The sequence below is a fragment of the Sinocyclocheilus rhinocerous genome, unplaced genomic scaffold, assembly GCF_001515625.1.
Source record: "Sinocyclocheilus rhinocerous isolate Xijiao unplaced genomic scaffold, SAMN03320098_v1.1 scaffold601, whole genome shotgun sequence".
Classification (NCBI taxonomy): domain Eukaryota; kingdom Metazoa; phylum Chordata; class Actinopteri; order Cypriniformes; family Cyprinidae; genus Sinocyclocheilus; species Sinocyclocheilus rhinocerous.
In genome coordinates this window covers 1,417,044-1,422,281 of record NW_015656605.1, presented here as the reverse complement: position 1 = coordinate 1,422,281, position 5,238 = coordinate 1,417,044, and the positions used below count along the sequence as shown (strand labels likewise).

The 5,238-nt window shown below is 43.7% G+C and overlaps 1 long non-coding RNA gene across 1 annotated transcript in view; it reads left to right on the top strand.

The window, feature by feature from the left end:
- Positions 1-2,907: 2,907 nt before the first annotated feature.
- Positions 2,908-5,238, top strand: part of LOC107720428 (uncharacterized) — a 26,933-nt gene continuing 24,602 nt past the window's right edge. The window contains exon 1 of the long non-coding RNA XR_001637613.1: positions 2,908-2,918. This is a non-coding gene — a long non-coding RNA (uncharacterized LOC107720428). The remainder of the gene's footprint in view (positions 2,919-5,238) is intronic.

The window sequence follows — 5,238 nt, the reverse complement described above, 5'->3', positions numbered from 1 at the left end:
CATTAAGTGCTGAAGAGCTTGTTGATGTCTGGACAGCTTCTGCCATTATAGCCAAAAAGCTCTGCAACTCTGTCAAAGTTTTAGGCATCTTGTACTGTTGCTCAATTTAGATGGCCTGATCTTCCTGTTGGTCTAGATTCATGCCACACTTTTTTCCATTGTTACAATAGTTTTTCCCAAACCAATGTATTCCAATTACACTGAATCCAATTACTTATCAATTAAAACAAAAATTCAAAATATATCTATTTTTTGTCATTCAGTTTTCATAGAGGCTAACATATTCTTAACAGCAAAAGTTTTAAATATCCTAATTTAATTTGCTTTGCTTTGACTTATACTACAACAATATTACAAAATTGCAACACTTCAACAATATTACAGAAGTAATTCAAATATAATTATTAATCTGAAATTCAAATTACTTGTCTTTCTCTATTTTAAGTTTTCTCTCTAATCCAGCTGTTTGAGTCACATATTGGTTCATTGCTCCTCCAAACAGTGTTTTGTTTTGTTTCGTTGTGAAAGTGAAACTACTTTGTTTGGCCTTCCAAAAATGGACACGACTAGAAATCAGTGGTTAAGTTGTATTTACAACACTGTTCCAGAACACTTCAACCCAAATATTCAGATGTGTGCAGCACATTTTATGGAGGACTGTTTCCTGATCCTGGGAGAGTAGATACAACTTGTGTGTACACACAACTGTTTGCTAAAAAGAAAACCAGTGGGATCTAAATACTTAATAAAGGCACTGTTTAAATGTAGATTAAGAAGTGTCATGTGATGTGTGGAGCAGTTTAATTAAAACCCTGCCCCTATGAGCATACATTAATAAGCATCAAGCTTTCAACCACACAGGTTTAAGTGGCTATACATACTGATTTAAGATCTGTTTCTCTTCACAAAATTGTGTGAAACAACAGAACACTGTGAAAGAGGTAAAATATGAGCCCAATATTTATTGTACTATATAAAGCCATTTGATTTCATTTTAAAATAAAACTATTAAAGCTTTTAAATGAAGTCCTTCAGAAGTTGACTACAGTTAAAAGTTTAAATAATGTTTCTGCTTGAATAATCAATTTAAGCATTGACCAAAAATTGGTTGTGATTTTCCCCCCTTGTTATGCAGAACCTACCATATTGCTGGTGACATTGGACAAGAGAATGCTTTCTGGCAGATGAGCCAGTAAAAGCTACTTCAACCAATTCTACTTTCTTCAGATGCAGTCTTGATGGTTATTGCTACATCTGCAAGCTGTGAGTGCCCTTGTACGCCACTCTTACAGCTCGCTCTACTTACATCACAGAATTAATTTCCCATAGTTCATTGCCCAGGGTGATCGGCCATGATTGTTTCAGGTGTTTGTCTTTTGTATTGTTAGGTCTTTCTATTTAATGTCTGGTTTCTGAGTCTCTCATTGCTAAGTCTCAATTTCCTATGGTTAGGGATTATGTCTGCATCGCTTAGCCATTGTCTCTGGATTTCCGTGTCTTGGTTTTTTCACGTTCTGCCTGGTATCTTGGATTACTCTGTTTGCCTCAGCCCTGAATTCAACTATTGTTTGAATTGACTGTTTATAATGACCCTTGCCTGTTTTCTGGACTGAGATTGTGGATTTACCTTTAAATAAACTGCTGCATATGGATCCTAAGCCTTCGTGTTTTGGTGCAGGTCATAACAGAAGACTTGGCCCACAATGGATCCAGCAGTAAAGATAATCAGTTTGCGTCAAGGTAATCGATCCCTCGAGGACCATATTAAGGACTTTCTTGACACTGCTAATTTCTCAGACTATGCACTCATTGATTTCTTTTGTTACTGACTCAGTGAACAACATCAATCTAAGCTAATCTGTGATGGTCCTTGAGGGTCTCTGTTGTTAAATGGTTCCTCCTTCACTGTTGAGGAAGTAGAGGAGGATGCTTCCCCTATATATTTTTTGGGAGGGGCACTGCACACCAAGCTCCAGTGGCCATGGAGCTTGGCCCATCATGGTCACCAGCAGGTCCAGAGATAATGGTCACTGGTCCCGTGCTTTTAGCACCTTCCTGTCCTGTGGTTCCTGCACTCATGGTCACCAGCAGGTCCAGAGATAATGGTCACTGGTCCCGTGCTTTTAGCACCTAACTGAGCCAGTTCTCAACATGGACGCCGCACCTGATCCGGTTCATAAAATTTCCGCCATTCCAGAGCCTCATCCCACAGTCTTCAGCCATCACAGATGCCACTCCTGTGTTCCCGGTCATCGTGAATAATACATTTGAAGACACTCAGGCATTTGGGACTGATCTCTAGTTTGGCGGACCCACCCCTGGTTTCGGCCAGAGCAACTGGCATCACATGGGCCTCAACACTGGCTGTCACAGAGGCTGTTCCCTTATCCACAGTGCTCCCTGTTATGGTGGTAGCCATCTTGTGTGTTTGGGCTACACACTGCTCTGTTACTCCTCCTGAGCCCGCTCCAGTACATGAATCTGTTCCAGAGCCCACTCCAGTCCATGAATCCGTTCCAGAGCTCGCTCCAGTCCATGAATCCGTTTCAGAGCCCGCTCCAGTCTATGAATCCACTCCAGAGACCACTCCAGCCCATGAGTCTGCTCCAGAGCCCACTCCAGTCTATGAGTCCGCTTCTGAGCCCGCTCGAGTCCATGAGTCCAATCCAGAGTCCGCTTCAGTCCATGAACCCGCTCCAGAGCCCTCTCCATCTATGAATCCGTTTCAGAGCTTGCTCAAGTCCGTGAAACTGCAGCCAGAGTCCACTCAAGCCCCAGAGCTCAGTCTTGTGTTGGCGTCAGCCTATGACTTCCTATACAAAAAGCGCTATATAAATAAAGGTGACTTGACTTGACTTGACTTCCTCTTCTGTCGTGTCTCAACCACAGTGGTTGCCCTTGAGCTCCATGTTCTTCCTGTCATGACCAAGGAGGCCATTCCTGAACTCTCTGTTTGCCTTGTCACAGCCAACAATGCAGTTTCTGTCAGTCTGCCTGTCCTGTTATGGCCACAGAGGCCATTGTTAATCTCTGTGCTCTCTATTCCAGTCCAGCCTGAGCCATCTTGGTGGTCCCCTGCATCATCTGCTCCACCATGGGAAGCTTCAGTCCCATCTGCTCAGCTGTGGTGGTCATCTGCTCCACCGTGGGGATCTTCGATCCCATCTGCCCTGCTGTGGTTGTCTTCAGCTCCGCCCTGGTGATCTTCGGCTCCACCTCGCCCTGGCTTCCTGCTTCGCCCTGGCTCCCTGAACTGCCTGTGTCTCCTGTCCTGTTTCCACTCCATGATCCTGGCCCTCCATCCTTCCCACTGTTCCGCCTCTGCTTCACCTCCCTCCTGGACTGCTTTAGGAGCATCTGAAAGATTGTTACATCTACCACCAGCACTCTTACAGCTCGCTCTACCGCCATCATGGACTTCATTTTCCATAGTTCATTGCCCAGGTTGATCGGCCATGATTGTTTTCAGGTGTTTGCCTTTTGCATTGTTAGATCTATCTATTTAATGTCTGGTTTCTTTGTTTCTTATTGCTAAGTCTCGATTTCCTATGGTTCTGGGTTATGTCTGCATCGCTTAGCTGTTGTCTCTGGATTTCCATGTCTTGTTCTTTTTCACGTTCTGCCTGGTATCTTGGATTACTCTGTTTGTCTGAGCCCTGAATTCAACTATTGTTTGGATTGAGTGTTTATAATGACCCTTGCCTGTTTTCTGGACTGAGATTGTGGATTTACCTTTAAATAAACTGCTGCATATGGATCCTCAGCCTTCGTGTTTTGGTGCAGATCATGACAGTTATATTGGCAGGACCTCACCACGTGTTATACTACGATTTACAGTATGGCACATTGTTTGTAGTTATCTCCTTTTAATGTGCAGATCTGGGAATTTCAGCAACTAAAATTACATTTTTAATAGAAAGGGTTGTACCTTCCTTCTTCTAGCATGACCACACCTCTGAGCTCAAAATGAGGCCCATATAGAAATGGTGTACTAAATCTGTTATGGAAGATCTTGACTGGCCTGACCAAATCCCAATTATATTCTGTTTTAAAATTTGTAAGAAACATTCCCAGACTCACGCAGTGTATGCTTTCCTTTAATATGTATATATGAAAGAAACACATGTATGTTAAACCCCAGATAGCATGCGGATGTGGGCCACTTAAGGCAATGATATGGCACTGCTGACCTTCTTATGGCCCGGACAAAATGGATGTAAGCCTGAAGTGGCCCATATGTAAAACAGCAAAAATTGCCCAAATGTATCAAATCACATGTGGGCCTCTGTAGGTAAAGATGCGGTGTTGATGGCAATGTGTAATCTGAATGTGACCCTAAAGTGGCCCATGTGGTAAATGATTATGGCCCAAATTGTGCCAACCAAATGTGGGCCACCTTTGGCAAAAATGTGGCATTATCGACAAAGGCTAATCAGGGTGTAAACTAAATGTGGTCCACATATGTTTCAGCAAATGTGCAGTTTGGGCAAAGATATGGCACAGTGAGCATTGGTTAATGTAGCTGTGAGCCTAAGGTGGCCCGCATATGATGCCACAAATGTGGCCCAGTTATCCTAAAGTGTATCTGGGCCAGTTTTGGCAAAGATATGGCACAGTGAGCACTGGCTAATGTGGCTGTGAGTCTAAAGTGGCCCGCATATGATGCCACAACTGTGGCCCAGTTATCCTAAAGTGTATCTGGGCCAGTTTTGGCAAAGATATGGCACGGTAAGCACTGGCTTATGTGGCTGTGAGCCTAAGGTGGCCCGCGTATGGTGCCACAAATGTGGCCCAGTTATCCTAAAGTGTATCTGGGCCAGTTTTGGCAAAGATATGGCACAGTGAGCACTGGCTAATGTGGCTGTGAGTCTAAAGTGGCCCGCATATGATGCCACAACTGTGGCCCAGTTATCCTAAAGTGTATCTGGGCCAGTTTTGGCAAAGATATGGCACAGTAAGCAATGGCTAATGTGGCTGTGGTCCTAAAGTGGCCCTTATATGATGCCACAAATGTGTTATCCTAAACCATATTTTCAACCAGGTATCATTGTTTCTTTCACAGAACAACAAACTGGACACTAACCAGTCAGGTTTCAGGAGTGGCCATTCAACTGAGACTGCGTTACTGTCAGTCACGGAAGCCTTGCGGATGGCAAAAGCTGATTCCAAATCATCAGTTCTTATTCTGCTGGATCTATCTGCCCCTTTTGACACTGTCAATCATCAGATCCTCCTGTC